This window comes from Cotesia glomerata, linkage group LG6 (assembly GCF_020080835.1).
Source record: "Cotesia glomerata isolate CgM1 linkage group LG6, MPM_Cglom_v2.3, whole genome shotgun sequence".
Classification (NCBI taxonomy): domain Eukaryota; kingdom Metazoa; phylum Arthropoda; class Insecta; order Hymenoptera; family Braconidae; genus Cotesia; species Cotesia glomerata.
The window spans coordinates 23,119,626-23,145,813 of NC_058163.1; the positions used below are offsets into that span (position 1 = coordinate 23,119,626).

At 28.2% G+C, this 26,188-nt stretch overlaps 1 protein-coding gene across 16 annotated transcripts in view; it reads right to left on the reverse strand.

Moving 5' to 3' along the window:
• The window catches only part of LOC123266811 (gamma-aminobutyric acid receptor subunit beta), a 162,689-nt gene that overhangs the window by 116,605 nt on the left and 19,896 nt on the right, over positions 1-26,188 (reverse strand). The gene's annotated exons all lie outside the window — the stretch shown is intronic.

Below are 26,188 nucleotides of genomic sequence, written 5' to 3' on the forward strand. Positions count from 1 at the left end.
ATGCTCGTAAAAAACTTTTCTACGGTCGTACTTGAAAAAATGATGTCCATATATTTTTAATATGATTTCATATGCTCATATTAAGCCTAATATGTTCATATAAGCCCATATATAATTTTGCGACCAAAATTAGTAATGAAAATTTCCAGTAGATGGCGCGTGAGCGCTAAATTATCTCCCTATCGGAGAGTTAATTTTTAGGTAATAAGTTATGTTTTATTAAAAAGTTGATGCGACGTTTTCATTGTTGTCGCTTTTCGTTGCTATGGTAACCACTTTGGTGACGGTTAAATATTAATGAGTAAAATTTTTAAAAATATTGATTAATTAAATTGTTGATAATAAACATTTTGACAGAAGCGCGTTTGATTTTCTAGTGTAATAAAAACTAGCAACCTTGCATTCACTATATGACTGCCGTGACTTGTGAGCTATAAATAAATAAAACTTTGCTTTATTAAATAATGACTTTTGTTAAATTGCACTGTACTTTCTTAAATATTGAAGTTTTTATAGATATAAGCTCATCCCGATGTTACACTCATCAAGAGCTTTCATTTGAATACCCATATGCATTTTGATATATTTTTCATATATACATATATATGATATATATAAATATATAAAATATATGAACAATTGATGTGGGTACTCAAATGAAAGGTCTCGATGAGTGTAATGTCGGGGTGAGCTTATATATTTAAAAATTTCAATAGTTCACAAGATATTTGTTAAATTGCACTGTACTTTTTTAAATATTGACGTTTTTAAATATATAAGTTCATCTCGATGTTACACTCATCAAGAGCTTTCATTTGAGTACCCACTTGCATTTTTGATATATTTTTCATATATACATATATATAATATATATAAATATATGAAAAATTAATGTGGGTACTCAAATGAAAGGTCTCGATGAATGTAATGTCGGGATGAGCTTATATCTTTAAAAATGTCAATATTTTACAAGATAAAAGGTCATTTCTTAATTATATATCTAGAGATAGATTATTTTTGAATGCAGCCTAAATACTTATCATAATAAATTGATACGGTGAGAATGATATGAAACCTTGAAATGGCACAAATTCAAATCAAGTTCTTTGCATAACACTAAATTTCACTAAAAAAAACCGATTTTATCATATGACTATCCTGGACACAAAATTTTTGTTATTCTCTTAATAATATAAATTATTGTTATGACTCTCTAAAAAAATTATTTAACATAGATTTTTATTTTTAACAATTATTAAACTATTTTTTAATTAGTTAGACATTTTAAAAAATATTTAAAATTATGAATAACTTTTTTATTCTTACATTTAGCCCGATGTAAATAGAATATGAAAATCGACCATGTCAAAAAATTATTTTTACAAAAGGAAGTTATTTCCTCAATAACAGGGTAAAAATAAAAGTCATAGTTTGCAAAGTGAAGGAATTAACGTTGAATGATAAAAAGCAGAAAAGTTGATATACTGACTTTGACTGTAATGGATAAAATTGACGACGCAGTTCATAAACAGCTGATGCTATCAATAACGTAATTAAAAAAAAATATTGCTACGCGGGGCTAGAGAAAGGGGAATAAAAGAGTGAGCAGGTAGTATAAGGGCCGATGCAGCAAGCAACCACAGAGTCAGTCAAGTGGAAGAAAAAAAATAGTGAAAAAATTGATGGAAAAAGAGAGATAGAAAGAGAGAAGGGAAAAAGTAGCGCTACTTGTGTATAAAAGACCATTACAATCGCGCTCTCCCGGCACGGTAATGGGGTAGTGTGATATAATTAACTGGCATTCCCCTGTACATACTCTTATCGGACTACCACCGGTGAGCAAGCTCGGTACTACTCCTCTGAAAATAAAAATAACTAGTCCGCCTGACAGAACGCCAGAATAAGCTGATAAAGAGCGATTTCATTGAGAAAATTATCAACCAAATTGTAAATTATAAATATATAGATATAAATAGTTAGCTTTTTAGTATAATTTAATTGAATTTAATTAATTAAAGTAAATTGGTTAGCCTCAAGAGGAAATAATATTTTTTCACGGTTAATAAATGAGATTTAAATCAAGATACTTAACTGCACGACAGTCAGGTAAATATTTAAACACACTAATGATCAAACACCGCGCCCAAGGAGAACGAGACCCATAAAAAATATAAATAATTATGATTAAAAAAATGCAAAAAAGGGAAACATTAGTCACCGGCAATTTTAATGCATTAAACCACTAGCTCACGAGATTTCTCAATTTTTAGCCTAAGGCGTAGTGTAATATCCCCGATGAAAAGATCACGCGATCATATAATACACCACCAACAATAATAACAACAACAAAAATAGTGCTAGCTAATGTAACTTGGATAAAAGGCTGAGATAATAGAGCGGTGGTTTATAAGTGCTCACGATTCCTTCACCTTCCGAGAGTTCTAGGTAATAAGAGCTTTGAATCTTACAAGGTAATTTTAAGCAAAACAACAGCATGAAACTCAGCTTGTATTTATTTTTCATTACTTTAAACTATCATTTTTTTTTTTTGTAAAGTTTTCTGGTAAGTCGAAAATTAGATCGATTCAAAAATTGATATGTATCAGTGCTTCTATAATTTTGAAGGGAACTTTATCAAACTTTGTATGATTTTTTTTTGGAGCATAACCTTGGACGAGTTAGAAAAGGGTTGAAATTGGTTGGGTAGTTTTTGAAATAACGGCCTTGTCATGTTTTGAAAATAGGAATAAATGTGTTTAGCGTGAAAATTTTTCTGATATTGTTACACAGAGAGAAAAATTTCTTGACTGGAGAACACAATTCTTGGCTCAAGAAAATTTTCGGGTGCCTGAAGAAAGACCGGAGTTGTGTTGGCCGAAGTAAAAATTTTTCTTGAAATTCTATTCTTGGTGGAAATAATTTTGTCTTAATTTAAATTATCATAAATACTTGATACAATAAATTTTTATATTTGATAAAGATTTTTAGATACTTTAGGGAAGCAGTGCCACCTTCTTCAGCTGAGAAAAAATTTTTTCACCTTGAGAAAATTTTTCTCCTGAATATTTGATACCCATTTTATATTATTTTACCTTGCAATTATACAAATTGAATGAAAAAAAATGATTCAATATTATTTGATCTTCCCATTTGACATGTTAATCAATAAAAATAGTAATGAAAATTTACTTCTATCGAAATATTGAACTCTTTGGAGCAAGAGAGAAATTTTCTCAAGACAAGAAAATTTACTTCTATCAAGAACTAAATTTTTTGGAGCAAGAAGCTGAATTTTTTCAAAACAACAAGATTTTCTTGACTTAAATAAATTTTCTTGGATGAAGATACGTATTTCTTAAAGCAAGAGAATTAATTTTTTTGGAATAAGTGAAATTTCTTGTGTCAAAAAAAAATTTTTTTTTTCGCTCAAGAAAATAATAAGGAAGAAAAATATTTTCTTGGCTCAAGTGAACCTTTTTTTCTGTGTGCCTGAAGGAAGACAGAGGTTGTATTGGCCGAAGTAAAAATTTTTCTTGGAATTCTATTCTTGCTGGAAGTGATTTTAACTTAATTCAAATTATCATAAATACTTGATACAATAAATTTTTATATTTGATCAAGAATTTTAGATACTTTAGGGAAGCAGCGCCCTCTACTTCAGCTTAGAAAATTTTTCTCTTGAATATTTGATACCCATTTTATATTATTTTAGCCATTTCATTATTATTTTAAAGAAAAATATTCTCTTAGCTCAAGTGAACCTTTTTTTCTATGCACTCTAAATTATGTATCATGAAAAAAAATAATTTATTGCAATTTTTTGTTTATCTTGTTAGAAATTTGTCCGTCAATTAGTAAATCAAATTAAAGAAAAATTGGTTTTATTATTAATTGATTTTTTTCCGAGTAAGAAAATTTCCTGCTAGACTCTAAATAATCAGAATAATTTTCTTGAATAAAAATTTTTCTCTAGAATCAAGCAAATTTTTTATCAATGTACTGTTATTTATGTAACTAAACCGTCTAAAAATACTAGTGTAAAATTAACTTAAAACATTTTCCCGATTATAGAATTATTTATTGAAGCAGTGTGTCGTGAATCATCATTAATAGATATCCGGTCAAAGGGGCGGTTGGTAATCCAGTCTTTCATCATTGACTAGGTCGTGAATAGGGTTACTAAAGTATGCATAGGGCCATGGACTAGAGGCTGATGGCCTCGCATTGATTGGCAACCCTGTCTGCTTGCCAAGGCTCCACTTAAAACTTACAATACATTCTCTAAAACCTCACCCACTACCACACTCTTGTTTTTACTATCCGTTAATTAAATACCCGATAATAATAATAATAATAATAATAATAATAATAATAATAAAATAATTCTATTCCGGTCACTGGAAAATCCAATAAATTTTTAGCAACCACAATAACAAAGTCTGTAAAAATATCTTGGGGTATTTTTTTTGGATTATAAAACAATAGTTGCTGGTAGCTGGTAGCTTCAAGCTGGAAAAATCTCTCAGATAGTAGAACTACCTAGTAGATAGAGTTTAAGAGTATGAGGCAGTCAGTTCTATTAAACTAGACGGTACGTTTATAGTTGAATTGTAACAACCGTATTAAGCTAATATTTTCAATGTCAACATTAAACCTCTACGAGTAATGGGAATGTGACTTTGAATACACTTAATGAAACGCTTCTAGACTCTAATTCACTCTACTTTATTCCTCTGTTTGTTTAAGCTTACTCCTGTTAATATCTAACTCGCTAACTATTGTTCCATTAAATAACCTGCTTTAATTGGTTCTCTTCTGCGACAAACATTTATAAGCACGCAAATATACTTCCCCCCGATTTAATTACTCAATATATTAACGAATTTTTTTTTTTTTTACTTTGAAACATAAGACCTTGGTCTCTTTTTGTTAGTCTAAAAGTTTTAAGTCAAATAATGATAAAAATAATAATCTTTATAATTAAAATAATAAGGTAAATTTTGTTTCTGATATATTTATATGATAAAATAGACTTTTTTAGTTTTATTTCATATCAAAGTTTTATATTAAAAAAAATTCAAATTATTGTATATATTACAGTCGACGCTCTCTGTATTTGACCGCTCTCTGTATTTGACCACATTCTTCTTCTGTATTTGACGATTTTACACAGCTCTTATGGACAAGGACGAGTCAAATACAGAGAATGGTCCTGTACGGGCGAGTCAAATACAAAGAGCGTTGACTGTATTAAGAGAGTAAGAAAAATTTTGTGTCCAGGATAGTCGGTTTTTTTAGTGAAATTTAGTGTCATTGCAAGTCATGATTTAAAATTTCGCCTTTTGAAGATTTCGTATCATTCTTAACGATAGTAAATTTATTGTGATAAGTATTTAGGCGGCATTTGAAAATGCTCTATCTCTAGATACATAGTTAAGAAATGACCGTGTATCTTGTGAAATATTGTCATTTTTAAGGATATAAGCTCATTCCGATGTTACACTCATCGATACTTTTCATTTGAGTACCTACATCAATTTTTCATATATTTTATATATTTATATATATGAATATATGAAAAATATATAAAAATGTATGTGGGTACTCAAATGAAAGCTTTTGATGAGTGTAACATCGGGATGAGCTTATATCTTCAGAAATATCAATAATTAAGAAATGACCTTGTATCTTGTGAAATATTGACATTTTTAAAGATATAAGCTCATCCCGATGTTACACTCATCAAGACCTTTCATTTGAGCACCCAAATCAATTTTTCATATATTTTATATATTTATATATATATGTATATATGAGAAATATATAAAAATACATGTGGGTACTCAAATGAAAGCTCTTGATGAAAGTAACATCGGGATGAGCTTATATCTTTAAAAATATCAATAATTAAGAAATGACCTTGTATCTTGTGAAATATTGACATTTTTAAAGATATAAGCTCACCCCGTCATTACACGTAACAAGACCTTTCATTTAAGTACCCACATCAATTTTTCATATATTTCATATATTTCTATATATGTATATATGAGAAATATATAAAAATACATGTGGGTACTCAAATGAAAGCTCTTGATGAAAGTAACATCGGGATGAGCTTATATCTTTAAAAATATCAATAATTAAGAAATGACCTTGTATCTTGTGAAGTATTGACATTTTTAAAGATATAAGCTCACTCCGATATTACACGCAACAAGACTTTTCATTTGAGTACCCACATGTATTTTTGATATATTTTTCATATATAAAATATATCAAATTGCATATGGGTACTCAAATAAAAGCTCTTGATGAGTGTAACATTCGGATGAGCTTATATCTTTAAAAGCGTCAATATTTAAGAAAGTAGAGTGCAATTTAACAAAACTCATTATTTAATAATGCAAAATTTTAATTTTCTATAGTTCACAAATCACGGCAGTCACATAGTGATTGCAAGGTTGCTAGTTATTATTATTATTATTATTTTTCTGGTTATAGCTCACTAATAATAATAATCATAATAATATATATAAAAAAAAGTAAAAAAAGATCCTTGATGTATGAAATAAGAATATGAGACGAAGTTACTTAAGTAAAAATTAAAGACCAACTGAAGTAAAGATGGTAAACTTGAAAGCGAAAGATCCGAGTTTTCACAGCAAGAGAACTCTGGAAATATGTGAGGGGTGTCGGGGCCACGGGGCCATGCAGCGCTGACCGAGTTTGTCGGTTGGAGGTCCCATTGATTTTCTGGGCCATGTCAAGGCTGCACGCGAGACCCCTGTCCACCTCACTCCACCAACCCCGGCTCGGCACTCGCGTCAGCCTCCCACAAGCCCTCCTCCTTCTCCACATGTTTATACACACATGTTTGTGTATCTCGAGAACGTATATAGCATACATATAATATTATATACACAATCTCAGATAAGAATTGTAGCTGGTACTTGTACAAACTGTCTCGGAACCGAACGGGGCTTGCTGCTTCCTTCCTCTACTCGCTCTGGGGTGATACACACTCGAGCTCCCTTATTATACCGCACTTGCTACGGCCTTTGCTTTTTCAAGATTACACTTTTAGATTTTTCAAAATTAACACTCCTTTTACTGTTCTTTACGCTGTCGAGTTTATTTTTCATAACAATCGTCATAATAAGCCCCATTTTTATAAAACAATCACTGTTTTTACTTATTTATTAATATAAGGGCTTATATGTACTCGGAAAAAAATTAAATATGATAAACAATAATCGATGGATAATAAATATCAATTTAAATAGTAATTAAATCTTCGTAAATGTCAAAAAAATTAAATTGCCAGTCTCGAGTCCTATTAACTATTTGAAAAGTTATAAATTAACAAGAATCCAGGGTAACGACTGAATAATAATTTCAAAATTCCCTGACTTTTCTTTGACCAAAAATAAAATTTTAGAACCTACAAAAAAATAATTGTTATTCAAATGTTTGTTAAAATTGCAAATTATTTTTAAAATAATTTTTGCGTGCTAGAATTCATATCTAATATCTAGAATTGAGTAAAAAATTGGAACAATAAATTATGCTATACTTTTTTGCAGATTTTCTACTATTCAAAAAAGATCAGTTTGTTTCGATTAAATGTTTATAACTTTTGAAAATACAGTAATTGATATTATTATTATCATTAATCATTGAGAAGTTATTCTTCTTTTTTATTATTAATCATCTATATATTTAGTTTTTTTAATATTGTTGATCACAAAAAAGGAGAAATATAAATTAAGAAATTAAATAACATCAATAAATATTATACATTATCTACAGTACGATTTTTAGAATGCTATAGAATGCTATTTAGTATTTACACAGATTAGTTTCTAATTTTTACACAATTTTTTTAGCTAAATTTTTCAGCAATTTAAGAATTCATATTTTCACAAAATATGCAACATTTTCATTAAAAATTTATGATCAAAATTTCCATCAAAAATTAAAAACTTTTTTTTTTATGAAGCTGCTATCTTATTAAAAACTGACTCTTTTATAATTTTTTAATGACTCACTAAATAATATATTATATTAACAAAATTTCACACTGATAGAAGGATTTATTAAGTATTAATAATTTAATTTATTTAAAGACAGTTATTAAATTTTAATAAATATTTTTTAACATTTAATAAATATTTATTTGGGAGAAAAAAACACTTATTAATAGTTAATAAGTATTTATTAATAATTAACAAATATTTATTAACAGTTAATTAATATTTTGTTGAGTGAATTTGTTTTGCTTGCAATGTCATATGATATGAAGATTGCTTATAAACAAAAATCATCTTTATAAATTATTTGCATTAATTATATTACATTATAATAACGTTTATTGTAAAATACAAAATTCTATCACAGCTCATAATTATCTTTTATATTTTTAAATATTAAAAACGTTAATTTATTTAGTGAATTTAATTATTATCATGTATTCCAGCTATAGGGTTATAAAAAGTATCAAAAGAAAATTATTTTTGCTTTTTATTTTAAATAAATATTTGTTAACAGTTAACAAATATTCATTAACCATTAATAAATATTTATTAACAGTCAATAAATTGTAAATAAATTACTTATTAACTGTTAATAAATATTCATTAAATCCTATGATGTTGAAAAATCATTTATTCACAGTTAATAAAGCTTATTAAATATAAAAAAATCCTTCTATCAGTGTAGCACTGTTATTAAAGGAAACTCAAGAAGAAAAATTTTAATAGTCGTATAAATCGTCAAATTTATTATTTACTTTATAATAATCTTTTTATTCATTCATAGACAGAGAATGTTTCTCTTATAATAATGATAGTAATAAAAAATTTTATTATTTAAAAAATTGATAAGATAAATAAAAAAATTTCACGCCATTTACTATATCCTAGAAATAATCAATAGAATTTAAAAAAAAATCATAAAATCTGAAATGAAATTTGTTCAGTAATACTTGAGAATTTCTTTTCCTCCATAAATATAAGTTAAGAAATTGTCAATAAAATAATTTATTGAAACAGGAAAATATTATAAGGAAAAGTATTTTCTTGAATAATTGCGTTCAATTTGATGATTTATTTCACAGAAAATATTTTAATAATGTATCTATTTATTTTAAAATAATAATTGTTGATTCACAAATTTTTCTTTTAAATCAAGTTAATTTTTTTTATCTGAGTATAAAACAATGAAAAATCTCTCCTAAAAATAGTATATTGTGTGACTGGGGATGAAACAAAACGATTTCAGACCCAAGCGAAGCGAGGGCTGGCATCACTCGGTCTGAAATCGTGTTTCATCCCGCGTCACACATTATATTTTTCATATAAGTTGCATTAAAAATGCTAGTTTCAATGTCTGGAGCCAACCAGAACTAGATAGTTTCAGACGAACAGCGAAAATACCATTTTATTATGAAACTTATAATAAAATAGAAAGTAATAGTTTATTTTTTACCAAACATTATTCGTAAATTGACAAGTTTTCTTTTCTCATTCTTATTTATGCTTAATAACAGAATTATAATATGTCAGTACAGTTAACGGTTAGAATGACAATTATAAAGGTATAAAATAAACAAACAATTGATAGGATTGAAAATAAAGCTGCAACTTCACCTCGCGGACAGAAAATCGTCATTTTCTGTCCGCCGGGAAGAAATAATTGATACCTGCCCGGCACAGTCGCATTGGTCTGAAATTGTCTAGTTTCGGTTGGCTCAACAGGCATTGAAACTCACATTTTCAATGCAGGTTATATGAAAAAATAATTTATTTAAAAATCCCTTAATGTATCCCCTCAATTAAGAAACAATTGATTCAGGAGTTAAGTGCAGAAAGGAGGTAACGTAAATAGTATCACTAAAGCGAGTAAATGGAGGTTAGAGTGGAGGAAGGGGCGCAGAAGGGTTTAGGTGGTATTAGGCGAGGATGTGTCTGGGGACAACAGATGTGTAGCTTCAGCCAGAGTAACTACTCCGGCGTTACTCAGTATAATATAACCAGGACACAATCGTCGCTAATGGGACTAGCCAGTCCAGGATAGGAAATGTCTATTGCTCAGAATGCATGCAGGTGACGCAGCTGCGAGTGCCGGTGGACCGTGTGGAATTCGATTGGCTGGTGACAATCTCCGGTAACAACTATTTCGCGAATTTCGGCAATATCCGCACAATAAGGGTCGTCGAGGGCCGCCGACACCGCAGATAATGCCCCGATAAGAGAAGAGACATGCGTCGGTTGCCGAATCAATGTTAATATCACGTAACACGGGTACTAATACCTATTAATACACGATAAACGATATACATATTAGACATTGACATCAACAGCTCCTGGTAAATCAGCCTTTGATCTTATGTCTATATTATTATTAAAATTCTTTTAATATTAGAAAGTCAGAAAAAATTTCATTAATTCTATCAGTGTTTTTATTAATTATTTTCAATCAATCAACAAAAAATTTTTTGATGTGCGCATATATGGCCGGATATGAAAATTCATGATATTGAAACATAATTTTATGTTTCACATTCACGTGGAATGATTTTCTGTACTCAACTATCGTTATTAGTAATATTGTTACTATTGCTCAGTGAACAATTCTCCAGTTTCAATTAAACACACAATAATTAAATAACTTTTTGGGTTGATAACGCTAGAGAATTACTTTTCACCTCCCCACGGAGAGAATTCAATTACATCATCTACAACACGAAATTTTTTCGGTTAATCATCTAAGATAGTAGTTTAATTTGTCCAGCGTTGAAATAATTAATTCTATCAGTGTTTTTATCAATTATTTTTAATTAATCACCAAAAAATTTATTGATATGCGCATATATGGCCGGATATGAAAATTCATGATATTGAAACATAATTTTAGGATTTTTCTGGCTTCATATGTGTGACATAAGCGTCACATGGAGAGAATTAAATTATATGATCTACAGTACGAAATTTTTTGGGTTAATCATCTAAGATAGTAGTAAAATTTGTCAAGTATTGGAATGATTAGTTTAATAATTTTGTAATTAGAATTAATAATCTTTTAATAGAACTTTCTATAATAAAGTATCTTATCATTTATCATTTTAATTGTAGTAGTTATTATTGAGGATGCTGACGATTACTATCGAGGATCGTGATTTTTTATATGAAATTTAAATTAGCTTAGATGATAATTAGTATACTTTGTGATGATAACTGTAACCATCTCTCAATTACTCCTATTATAAATATCTTTTTCGAGATTATAAAGTTTAAAGAAAAATTTCCAATTGTAAATTTTAAATTAAATTAGTTAATTCTAATTAACAATATTCATATTAGATAATAACGTTTATAATATTGATGATGTTTATAAAATAAAATTAGACAGCTATTATTAATATAAATAATTGTAAATAAAATGATAGGATTTGTAGATATTTTAATTGAGATTGTTTATTTAATAATTTAAGGAGTATTAAATTAAAAAAATTCTACAATAACTAGATGAAAATTTTTACTTATTATCTGTATAATTATTTGGAAGATATTTTTAATTTTTTGACTAATTTAAACAAGCGATAAATAAAACGCTTGGCGTTAAATTAATAGCCCGATAGATTATAAGGCAGCATTCAGATGTCGGGAGAGTCAGTCGGTCTTCTTGAGCCCGGAAGACAAATAGCGCTAAATGAGATTAAAAGTGGGAATAAGAATTTGTGAGTAATTGGCTATAAAATTTCGTCGACCGCGAATAAGGATAAAAAATCCAAGAGCAGAGGGGTTGAGCTTAACCCGGCCACCGACTCCGACGCTTCTCTTTTGCTCGGGCAAAGAAATAAGAGAATTAAGCTCGAGAATTATGGAGTCTCTGGCTGAGGAAAAAATTATAGGTGGATTTAAGCTTCCTGTTTTTCTTCGGCTCCTCTGTCGTATGTGAATCCGTGACATTATTATTAAATCCACCCGACCGCTTTTTATGAATTTATTTTTGATTGCTTGAATCAAGCATATGCGACGATAATAATTTATTATTATTATCAGACTAAAACGATTAAATTTATTTTACATTAAATTATAAGAAAGAATTTTTTTGCTGTACCAATAGCCAGCAACATTTGGATATACTGATAGAAAGATTTACTACAGAGTACTAAACTGATTTATTAACAAAATTTTTATTCATTTATTTGAGAGAAATAAATATTTTGTACCCATCAATATTATTTATTACAGTTTAACAAATGATTTCTTTATATAAACAAAGCCTTATTACATGGAAATAAATATTTATTTCCACCAAATAATATTTAGTAACAGGTACTAAATATTTCTTTGGTAAGTATTGTCGGTAGATGACTATGCTTTAATTCTAATGTTTATGTGAGACTTAACCTATTCACTGACTTAGATTATTTTATTCAGCACGATTTTGGGAGATTTATCAAGCCTTTGAAAACACACATATTCCCAAATGGCTTATATGTCATTTCTCAGCGGAGTTTAGTTTACATTTTTCAATTTGTCTATTATTGATATGTTAAAAACTTGTTTAATTTTAAATTTTATAAATGTCTCAAACAAAATAATATCATCTAATAATATTCTTTTCTTTATAATACCTTATATTTTTACTTAAAATTATTTATTTTAATTATTTTGATTTATTTTAAGTTAAAAAGTTAGGTTACACACTAAAATTAGTTAAAAAATTAATTTCTTTGATACCAATAAACCATTTATTGAGTACCAATAAATCATTTGTTAAATACTACTAAATATTTATTTGGTGGGACTAAATGGGCTTTAATGAATGATTTAGTACCTATTATTAAATATTTGGTAATGAAAGGTTTGTTACTAAATCATTTAGTATCTGTCACTAAATCTTATCAATTAGAACTAAATCCGTCTATCATTGTAGATAAATTTATTAATGATAGTCTTAAAAATCTCCGGTAGATGGCGCATGATAGCTTAATTGTCTCACTGCAAGAGAGTTAAATTTCAGAAACTAAATTATAAAATGAAACTTTTGCTTCACATTTTTGTTATAAAATTTAATTAGATTTTTTTATGATAATTTCTACCTAAATATATTTTTTTCACAATAATGTAATTTTTTCTGTTACTAAATCTTATTAAATAGAACTAAATCCTTCTATCAGTCTATGAACTGTGTACACTGTTTAGGGATATTAATAAAAATCAAAAACAAATAAAACTCATCATCTCTATCTCCGTCTCAATTAAAACTCTATTACGAATGTATACGTAAATTAAACATTTTAGTGTTAGACCTGTTAAAGTTGGCAACATTACCGCATCAGTGGGCTTCATTTCATTAGAGTCTGCATCGAACTTTTAAACATGTTTAACAAAAAGTATACCGTGTACCATTAAACTTTATATGTGGCTTTGTTACCCAGACTCGGTGTTTTATATTAAATTTTAAAGTTTCCCATCCTATAAACAAACTCCCATTAAACCCACCTACTAATATATTTATATACATCTATATCTATATTGAGAATCACGTCGTACACTAAATATATAAATTACATTGACATAAAGCTTTCACGGTTTATCGCGTGTTATTCCGGGCGTTACTTTCCGTCGACCAGAGAATTGCCGGTATGATTTACATGACACGATCTTGAGAGCGCGTCCTTCAGTTATGTGTTACACCGTTAAATTTTTAGTGTTAAATTACTCCGAAGAATTTCTTACAATAAAAAAGTGTGAATTAAATTTATTGAAAATTTTATAAATTCATAGAATAAAATTCTTTTTTCATACAATTTCAAGAGGGTATAAAATTTTTTTTGCATATTTTAAAAATTTACTTTTTTAAGAAAATGTGTGAAAAATTTTAATTATACACGGAAAAAAGTAAACTGTAATAAATAATAGTCGATTTATAATAAGTAATGATCAGCTGCTAAAAATTACCATTTTAAACAGTAAAATCGTAATTTTAATTATCACTTTATAATATTTATCATTTAAATGCTACAATTTATTATTTACATGGAAGAAAATACTATTTCAAAAAGTAATATTCGCTATGTGAATGTCGAAAATGTTAAAGTATAATGATTAAGAATTTTGACTTTGATATTTATCATTTCGTACCTAAAAAATGATCGCATGATATGTAAAAAATATAAAATACAGTTACAGAAATTTTCAATACAAGCAACGTCAATATTTACAAAGTAAAATGGTAAATTTTAAACGCAACGCTAAAAATCAAACTATAATTATTGACTTGCTTGGACTGGTAAAATGTATATTTTAAGAGTAGCATTTTTACTGTTTCAAATGTTAAATTCTCCTAAATTGAGACTATCTTCTCCTCATCTGAGTTCCCTTTCTCCTCATAGAATGGACTATATATTGAAACGGCAATTATTACTGTTTGAAACTGTAATTTTTTAAGATGACAGAGTCGTTATTTACTATAGTGACAGCTACTAATCATTTATTTTCGATATTGAATTATAAATTGTGGCTTTTACACTTTCTACATTAAGTTCTGTAATATTTATATTTTTGCCACCCCGATGTCCGCTGTACTGTTTGAAACTATAAAAATTAACCGGAATCCGAGTGAATTTTTTACTTTTTTCCGTGTAGATATTTTCCTTAAGAAGGGTTTACATTTTTTCTCTCTCTCTCCCTCTATTGGACAAACGAAAGTATCTCTGTCATACTTGTACAACTTATGGAATTTTAAAACGCATTTTATGCATAAATAAATGAAAATTTTCTAAAAAAGCGCTTCGCTCTTCGATAGATAATTAAATTATCTATCGAAGAGCGAAGCGTTTTTTTCAAAATTTTATCTTATTCATGAGCAAAACTCGTTTGAAAATCAACTATCAACCGCTTTTAAAGAAAATTTTTAAGTTCATTTTTCTTACAAATTTTTTTTGACATTAATAAAGTATAAATTTATATTTTAAAAAATCCCGCCGTGAAAATCATGCAAAGAACATTTTTTTTTCTTATCTAAGTAAAATTTTTTTTATGTTTTAAAAAAATATCCATTGAAACTTAAAAAAACCTTCTTTATAGACTATAACACCGTTAACTTCGTACTTTAACAACTTGATACGGTGTAAAAAATAATTTATATGTCAGAGAAGTACTTACTTAACTTTTTCTCACCTCTGCGCCTCTTAAAAAAATTTATATTGTAGAAAATAAAAGTAGCGTATTGACAGACGAGTGCGGGATGAGTGTAAAAAATCAGCGGATACGAAAGTGCGAGGTAACGAGCAATTTGTTGTGGTTGTAAAATAGAATAACAGGTAAAGTGACGAGAATAATCTTGAAACGACGTCGTTATAGCTACTTGAGATTTTTATCGGTTTCATATAAATTTAACCAGCCACCCACTGCTCTCATGTATACAATACACCCATAATGTTAATTATATTTTTACCCAAGAGTATCAGTAACTCTATGTGTAATTAGGTTACATAATTAAGCCAGTTATTAATTGTTTTTGATAACGTTAACGTGTAGTTACTGTTGTCGAGTTAAAGATCCACGTGAGATTCTGTTAATAAAACAATAAAAAAGCCCATAAATAACAGTAATAACAGCAATTAACCGGCAATTCTGGCAATCAGTTAATTAATTTTTTAGGTCACCCTTTTTTTATTAATTGATATATTTTTTTTTTATTTTAATTTAATTAGCCCAGTGATTTATTCCAATGACGATTAATATTTAATCCTGATTAAAATTAAATTCGACTATTTTCATTTAAATATTAAAGTGCCAATTATTCGGGTTTTCAATTAACGAATTTGAATATAAATATCTTTACCGTCTCTGTTATTAAATAATATTTTATTACACCCTTTTTTTCACATTACAAAATACTACACGGAGAGTAATTTATAGGAACCTTTCCAAAAATTATAGGAATGGTTCCTATAATAAAATGATCATTATACACGGAAAAAAATTTATTGTTGCTGCAACAGGAAGCAGTCATGTTGCAGCAACAAGATTTTCCTGTAGCTGCAACAGGAGGCAGCCATGTTGCGACAACAGGAAAAAATCCTGTTGTAGCAAAAGGATTACTACTGTTGTTGCGACTTGATAGTAAAATATAGTTGCACGGAAAAAAAAATTTCGTTCTGGTAACCTAACTATAGAGTTACCACAACTATACACCGTTTACTATTCGTTGTAGAGTTACAGTAACATAATGTTATTTAGTTCTGATAACTCAATGTTGTTGAGCTCTCAGAGCTCTACGGGATTGTTCTCAGAGCAAAACGGTATAGTTGGGAGCGCCCTACGTTGCGCAGTAGTGGAGTGCGCGGACATATTTCATAACCTTCTAAAATGACAAACAGAATTATTTTGTTACTCATCCATATTATTAAAAATATATGAGGACAATTAAGTTTCCAGTTTATTTATTTAAGGAAATGTGGAATGGTCATTTTTAGATTTAAGTTTTTCTATTTTATTGTTTTATTGCACCTTTGTACTTAGCAGTAAGTATTTTTTCGAAAAGGTTGTAAATAAAGGGATTAAGAAAAATTCCCAAATAACAGATGTTTAGTTAAGATAGTTTAGAAAATATTTGTATGCGTAGGAACGGAAGTATAGATTTGTCTCGTGGCAAAAATGTACATTATAAGTACCGAGAGTGTAAGAACGAAGTATGACTGATGTGGGGGTGAGAAACCCAGGTAGTAAGTAAGATCTAATTGTACGGGACTCGAAGAGGCAGTTCCTACTTAACTCCGATGTACGACAGACCTCTGTCCTTTAACTCTGTCAATTTTTTTTAATAAATACTCACTTTAAATTAACCGCCCCGTGATACCTTAATAATAACAACTTAATAAACATTTAGTATCCTATCCTATAAAACCCGATACTACAGAAATATGTTTTTTTTTTTTGTCAAATTGAATTTCGTTAGAACAGTTTTGTATTTGTGGTTTTTCAAGGTTCATTTGCAGTGACTGTTAATTAAATTTATTAATTGAATATATTGTGATAAGTAATAAGTTATCGGAATACATTCAAAAGACGCCATTTAACACAAAATAAAATTTGTTTTCGTTTATTTATCTTTTCTTGTGCATATACGGTAGTGATTTTATGTCCAATATTTATTAATATAATAAAGAAAATAAGATAATTTTGTGACGACCATATTTTTATTTTACAAATAATTTTTATTTGTAATATAAGTTCTATTATTATTTTATTTCTATTATAGTACTATTCTTATTTGTCATATACAATTATTGTTGGAAATATAAATTCGTTCTGTCGCATTTATTTATTAAATTATCAATGCTAAATCGTAAAAAAGTTGCAGGAGCCAAACGGTATTGTTACCATAAGAAAACTTTAACCTACTGGAATTTTTTACAACTAACTAACTACTATAGAGTTCCTATAGCAAAATTTTTTTCTCCGTGTGGGTCAATCCATGTCAAATCGACCAATAGTTGGAATCGACCCCTTTCGATATGGATAAATTTTGGTCAGAAGTTTTCTTTTATCATACAACGAACTTCTGCCAAAGGAAAAAAAATAAAAAAATTTTTTTCAAAAGATATGCAAATTCAAAATTTCGCGATTTTTCAAGTTTTTCAATTTTGTTTTTGTTATATCTCGAACGCTATTATAGATACAGGAATGGCCTCTCGTTTGTTTGAAAGGGGACACTCGGGGCTATTGAAAAAAAAATATTTTGAAAAATGCCAAATTTGTTAAATTTTGAATTTTTGAAAATCGTCAAAAACGACGATCTATATTAAAATTTTAGCTCAATTTTTTTTGTGTAATACCTTGTACTGATCTTAAAATATCCTAAAATTTTTAGAACTGTGTTTTTTTTTTAAATATGAATTTTTCAATTTCAAAAAAAAATTTTCTTTTCTTTTTCGCAACTTCTAAATAATGTAAAGTTATGCAGATACATAGTATTGTAATTTTGAGCATTAAAAAGTTAAATGTACGACGTGGAAATATTAAATAATAAATTAATTTCAACTTTTTTTTTTCTATTTTTTGAACGTCATCTTAAAGTCAGGCTTAACACATGATATAATTTCTTATTTTTTTAACGCATGATATATTTTGTCCGTTTTTTCACTTCAATAACAGTTTTTAACGTCAAATAACTCAAACAGATGTTAATTGCTCCTAAAATGATATAGGAAAACATTTCATTAAAATTATAGAAATAATTTCCACATTTTTTTCTCCGTGTAAGTTATAAATTAAATTAAAATAAAAAAAAAATACGAATGTGATATAATAAAAAATGTGATGTAATAATAATGAAAATAAAACAATGAATTATTACTCGTGTGTATCAGTTACAGAGACAATGAGCGCATTGTCCAATTAAAAAAAAAGCCCGAGTTTATTTTTACTTTTTTTTTAATTTAACGCATTAAAAACAGTCGGATGTTTACGGACCGCAATAATTCGGATTTAGTTCGGACAGGTACCTCCGAATGGCACCCCACTGCACAAGCAGTCTCTTCAAATGTTGTATGTCAGCGTCTGTCTATCTCTGTAGTGATACTAGGCGATTCGTGTTCTCTCATTTCATGTTTCTCATTTATACACCCTCTGCTCGTTTGCAGACTTGCTCTGTTGTATATATGTCTGTATGTAGATATATAGTACTACCCTCTATCCCGTTCTGGTGGCTGTCGTCCACTCGGAATTCACACGGTTGTGTCTAATTAAACAACGTGTACACCCAGTAGAGAAGCAAGCAAACCTGCTCGACTCCTTCCACCCCATCACTAACTCTGTTGACTCACTGACTCTAGAATGCCTCCCCGTACTTTATGCCAGCTTATTTATATACATAGATATATATTTACACGTTCCTCGCTCTTGGATTCATATTTACCGGCGTCTATACACTCTTTACCCTTTATTAAGCGTAATTAAGCTGCTTTCATGTGGAATTCGGGAGACACGTTTAATTCTATGGTAATTTTTGGTAATTAGAATCAATAGCGGTGGAAAAATTTTCTTATATAGCCGTAAATAGAAATAAAAAATATATTTTGTTATTATATTTATCTTATTTTTTAGTTGTGTTTTTGTGTTACGAATATTTTATAATTCTTAACAGTTACAAAAGTAAAAGTTTATTTTTCCCAACGAAAAATATCCAAAAAATTAAAAAGAGTCTTAGTTAAAAATATTAATAAGAAAACTACTAATAATAATAATAACTAGCAACCTGGCAGTCACTATGTGACTGCCGTGACTTGAGAGCTATAAATAAATAAAATTTTGCTTTATTAAATAATGACTTTTGTTAAATTGCACTGTACTTTTTTAACTATTGATGTTTTTAAAGATATAAGCTCATCCCAATGTTGCACTCTTCAAGAGCTTTCATTTGAGTACCCACATGCATTTTGATGTATTTTTCAAATATACATATATATATATATATATATATATAACATATATAAATATATGAAAAATTGATGTGGGTACTTAAATGAAAGGCCTTGATGCGTGTAATGATGGGGTGAGCTTATATCTTTAAAAATGTCAGTAGTTGACAAGATACAAGGTCATTTCATAATTATTGATGTTTTTGAAGATATAAGCTCATCCCGATGTTACACTCATCAAGAGCTCTCATTTGAGTACCCACATGCATTTTGATATATTCTTCATATATACATATTTATAATATACATAAATATATGAAAAATTGGTGTAGGTACTCAAATGAAAGGTCTTAATGAGTGTAACATCGGGATGAGTTTATATCTTCAAAAATGTCAATAGTTCACGAGATACAAGGTCATTTCTTAATTATGTATCTAGAGATTGAGCATTTTCGAATGCAGCCTAAATACCTATCATCATAAATTGACTATTGTCCAGAATGATATGAAACCTTGAAGAGGCACAACTCCAGGTCGAGACTTTTCCAACGATACCAAATTTAACTATTAAAAACCATTTTATCATAAAAATACATTGGCCACAAAATTTTGCTTGTTCTTTTAATAATATAGATAATAATAATAAATATCATTATTTCCACATTATAAAATAATCATTTTAGCTAGCTTTTTAAGAGAGAAATGGAAAATAATTCATATTTTTGAACTAAACTCTCTGATAAGGAGATAATTTACCGACCATGCGCCATCTGTTGGTGATTTAAGAAACTAAATTGGATAAAAAAATTATTTAAGGGCATGTAAAGTCATATTAGGGTTTACCAAGCTAGATATGTTTTAATAAGACGATATCTGGCCTAATTTAGTCAATTTTGATAAATAAGGACGTGAAAAAAATTCATTCAGTCATATTAGAAAATTTTTTCTAAATATGGAACAAATTTTTCGTGCAAATAAATGAAATGACAATAAATATTTTAATTGTAAGGTGTAAAAGAGAGCATGAATTATTAAACCTAACAGGAGGTGAAAATAAATGTCCAGAAATCACGTTGTAACATTTAATAACGACACTTAATATGTAGGACTTAATTTTAATGTGAAAAAGTCACGCGTCGATTTATCATCATGAATTTCTAGCGTAATATAACAGAGAGGTATTATGTGGAGGGACAAGTGTAGAATAGAATAGTATGCGAAGTAGAGGAGAAAAGTCCAGTTGCACGGACACCGAGAATGACAGCGATACCGACAAGAGATAGAGAGAGAGAAAACTAAAACGGAAAGTGGGAATTTATGCTCGGACCGTGTTACTGCTGAGAATCGTCGAGGTTATTCATATTTTATCGAGGGCGATCAAAGCTGAGACTTTGGATCTATTGTAATGCCTCCAATATTTATCGAGTCCGGGGGGGTCGTGACCTTTGACCTATCTTCAATATTCTATTTTATTTTTTACGGCGTCCTCCACATCCAGCCCCTTCGCTCCTGCCCTCCAGACTTACTCTCTACTCCTATCCCAGTTCTTTCTCATTGTATCGTTAAACTTGATATTGTCGCGCTGCGTTTCGAATAAATAACGTATAAAGTTGTATACTCTTTGCCGCTGCTGTTTGTGTGTGCGAGCAAAAAAGAAAATAAAAAAGAAAAAGGGAGACCGAGTAGAGTTAGAGTGAATGAGTGAGTAGAATGCCGAGAGCTTTTTCTCCATAACACATTTTATTATTACCTACTATCAAAGTTTCTTTGTAATATAAAAATACATCCTTCTTTGAGCTTTGAGATGCATATAAAAATTCACTGCTAAAGTATTTTTCCACCAGTTGTTGGATAGAATAAGAAGAAAGAATGTGTGTTCATTTTCCGACTATATATGAAAAAAGTTATTTTGTACACACCGTGTGTCTGCATTTTGTTTTTTATTTTATTTTAACTTTTCGTTATTAAAATCAATAATTTTTCTGAAATTGCCAAGTTAGTCTCGCTTTTTTTACTTTTTTTTCACAATGCTGTATAGATGTGCAAACAATAAAAAAACATTTCATTTTAATTAAAAAATGAAAAAATTCAATTCAGAAAAAAAAACACAATTCTGATGAAAAAATATCTAGTTCCAATTAATTTTTGAAGTTATGGCTACTTCAAAAAAATTTTACTAAAATTTTTATTTTAAAAATTTTAATGTCAAGATTGATTTTGAAAAAATTTTATTTTTTTTAAAATATAATAAAAAATTCAGTATAATTTTGTGCTAACTTTATTGGAATTATTATTTTTTTTTTTTTTAGTTCCAACAAATGTTTTTTCAAGTTTAGCTACACTGATAGAAGGATTTCTTAGCATTTAAGAAGATTTCTTTGTATCTAAAAATTATTTCTTAAACATCATTTCTTAGTATTTAAAAAAAATTTCTTACCTCTTATGAAAAAAAACTATAAAAAAAATATACAAATATATAAAAAATATGTATAGTAAATATATTTTTAATAACTAACTTTTGGCCGATTTTCATATATATTTTATATATTTTAAATATATTATAGATATATTCAAAATATATCTCCAAATACATAAAAAATACATAGCTAAAAATATAAAAAAAATATATTTTGAATAAATCTAAAATACATTTGAAATATATAAAATATATATGAAAATCGGCCAAAAGTTAGTTATTAAAAATATATTTACTATACATATTTTATAAATATTTATATATTTTTTATAGATTTTTGATATATTTAAAATATATTTTTTATGTATTTCGATATATATTTTTTTTACATTTTTTTTTCGTGGAGGTTAGTATTTAAGAAATATTATACCTAAATACTAAGAAATATTTTTTAAATACAAAGAAATCTTCTTAAATACTAAGAAATCCTTCTCATCAGTAATACATTAAAATTTTCGATTTTTAGGTAATTGGATTTCTTTAGGGGGAAATAAATATTAAAATAATGATAAATCTTTCATAAAATTTCAAGTAATAAAAGTTAGATCGTTGAATAAAATTGAATTTAAAAAATTACGCCCTAGGGTAGGTTCGAACCCGGATCAAACTGCTCTGCTAGAAAATAGTAATACCATTTAGCCATTATAGCGTTATAAATAGAAACCATTTTTAAAATCTACGGTTGAAATTCTCTTTAAAAATTATAAAATTATTATTTGTAAGCCTTTTTTTATTTTTTTATAAAATTATAAAAAATAGACTTTTTCTGTAATTATTAAATATGAGATTAATTAATTTGAGGGCCCTGCAACTGCAATATAAAAATAAATAAAGAAGAATAATAAGCGGAAAGTAGGTAACGGGTCACGAGTTGAGAGATCTACGCATAACACAAAGTATAAAAAATATATATAGCTGTTGACTGGTTTAGTCATCCATTAGCTTTTATTCATCACCACTGGAACTATTGAGGTATCTTTCACTCCCAACTAAACTCATGTAGATTTTCATACAAGTAAAGCTTGCTTGGCTCGGTCATGACTACTGCCGTAGATCCCTATATGTACTTTGCATTAATGTGTGTTAGTTGCTAATGAAAGCTCGTCCGACCTTTCTCGACATCTCTAGTCTAGTGCTTTGTAACAATATTCTCCGGGGCCTTGTAACAACCAACTACTGCCAGTGGAACGATGCGCAACCCTCATTTTCATACATACTCTCTTCTTTATATATAAATTACTCCTATGAGTTGTTTATTTATATTTTTTTTCTTTTAATCTTTTTTATTACTAACAATAAGACAGTGAGATTATTTTTTTTTCATTGTTCATTTTTCTGAAAATTGATTATAATTGTACACAGAAAGAAAAATTTCTTGACTAGAAAACATAATTCTTGGCTCAAGAAAATTTTCGGGTGCCTGAAGGAAGACCGAAGTTGCGTTGGCCGAAGTAAAAATTTTTCTTGAAATTTTATTCTTGGCGGAAATAATTTTTTCTTGGTTAAAATTATCATAAGTATTTGATACAATAAATCTTTATATTTGATAAAGATTTTTAGATACTTTAGGGAAACAGCGCCACTTACTTCAGGTGAGAAAAAAATTTTGTCATCTTGAGAAAATTTTTCTCTTGATTATTTGATACCGATTTTATATTATTTTAGCGTGCAATTATACATATTGAATGAAAAAAAATGATTCAATATTATTTGATCTTCCCGTTTGACATGTTAATCAATAAAAATATTAATGAACATTCACTTCTATCTTTATATTAAATTTTTTGGAGCAAGAGAGAAATTTTCTCAAGACAAGAAAATTTACTTCTATCAAGAACTAAATTTTTTGGAGCAAGAGGCTAAATTTTCTCAAAACAAAAAGATTTTCTTGACTTAAATAAATTTTCTTGGATCAAGATGCGTATTTTTTAAAGCAAGAGAATTAATTTTGTTGGAATAAGTGAAATTTCTTGAGTCAAAACAAATTTTTTTTCGCTCAAGAAAATAGTTAGGAAGAAAAATATTTTCTTGGCTTAGTCAACCTTTTTTTCTGTGTGCCTGAAGGAAGACAGTAGTTGTGTTAGCTGAAGTAAAAATTTTTCTTGAAATTCTATTCTTGGTGGAAGTCATTTTTTCTTAATTTAAATTATCATAAATACTTGATACAATAAATTTTTATATTTGATCAAGATTTTTAGATACTTTAGGGAAGCAGCGCCATTTACTTCAGCTGAGAAAATTTTTCTCACCGTGAGAAAATTTTTCTCTTGAATAATTTGATACCTATTTTATATTATTTTAGCGGGCAATTATATATATTGGATGAAAAAAAATGACTCAATATTATTTGATCTTCCCATTTGACATGTTAATTAATAAAAATATTAATGAAAATTTACTTCTATCTTTATATTTAATTTTTTGGAGCAAGAGAGAAATTTTCTCAAGACAAGAAAATTTACTTCTATCAAGAACTAAATTTTTTGGAGCAAGAGGCTGAATTTTTTCAAAACAACAAGATTTTCTTGACTTAAATAAATATTCTTGGATCAAGATAAGTATTTCTTAAAGCAAGAGAATTAATTTTGTTGGAATGAGTGAAATTTCTTGTGTCAAAAAAAAAATATTTTTTTCGCTCAAGAAAATAATTAGGAAGAAAAATATTTTCTTGGCTCAATTGAACCTTTTTTCTGTGTAGTTATTATAATTGTTTTTTTTTTTTTTTTTAATTTATTTATGACTCGAAACACAATTTTTAAAACTGTTTTTCATTATTATTATAAATTGTTAAATTTGTTGTGGAGAAAGCTTGATGATAAATTAAAAGGATTAAAAAGTCAGTGGCAGAGAAGCAGAGCTTCGGTTTAGCGGTTACGGAGGATAAAGACACGTCAGATGAGACATAACAAGAGAAATGAGTTGAGTGAATCGTGACGAAACGTTAACGCACTTTCTGCAGCTAAACTATATAATGCTGTACCAAAAGTTTTGAATAGCTGAGGAGTAGAGACAGTAGACGAAGTAGAGTGAGGAGTGAGTAGAGAATGAACGTTTAATGTCGTAACTATCAGTACTCCGCAAGCTTCTGTGTGTTTCACCAGGAAAACTTTGTTCGAGCTTCTCGCTTATTCTTTGTGCCCGCAAACTCGCTTCATCTCACTCAATCTCGTCTCGCCTGCCGAAGAAACCTCGCTGTTGTGTGTGTACTCTATTCCTCGTTCCACGATACTACTTCATCCTCACAGTGAAGTGGTACTAGAGTTAACGCGAAAGCGAGACGTCATCTCACTTCGACAGCTTCAGACAACCACTTTAAATTATTATTTTATTTAGATTATTCATTTTTTTCTCCCTTTCCTCCCTCGATATACAATTTTTATTCAAATTTTTATTTAATCCTTCTACTTTGTTTTGCATTTTATTGCTAATTATTTATTTTCTAAAATGATTAAATAATAACCGTGAAAAATGTAATATATAATTAGTTATTGTCATACCAATAAATTTTTTTACATAGAAAAAAAGGTTCGCTTGAGCCAAAAAAATATTTGTCTTCCTAATTATTATCTTGAGCGAAAAAAAAAATTTTTTTTCGACACAAGAAATTTCACTTATTTCAACAAAATTAATCTCTTGATTTAAAAAATACGTATCTTGATCCAAGAAAATTTATTTAAGTCAAGAAAATCTTTTTGTTTTGAGAAAATTTAGCCTCTTGCCCCAAAAAATTTAGTTCTTGATAGAAGTAAATTTTCTTGTCTTTAGAAAATTTCTCTCTTGCTCCAAAAAATTAAATATAAAGATAGAAGTAAATTTTCATTAATATTTTTATTGATTAACATGTCAAATGGGAAGATCAAATAATATTTCATCATTTTTTTTCATTCAATATGTATAATTGCACACTAAAATAATATAAAAGTGGTATCAAATATTCAAGAGAAAAATTTTCTCAAGATGACAAAATTTTTTTCTCACCTGAAGTAAGTGGCGCTGTTTCCCTAAAGTATCTAAAAATCTTTATCAAATATAAAAATTTATTGTGTCAAGTGTTTATGATAATTTGAATTAAGAAAAAATGGCTTCCACTAAGAATAGAATTTCAAGAAAAATTTTTACTTCGGCCAACACAACTTCGGTCTTCCTTCAGGCACTCGAAAATTTTCTTGAATCAAGAAATTTTTCTTTCTGTGTATAAATAATTTTTTGCATCTAATGTTTGCAAAACTTAGAAATTAAAAAAACCAATGACCCTTGGAAAAAATTTTTAT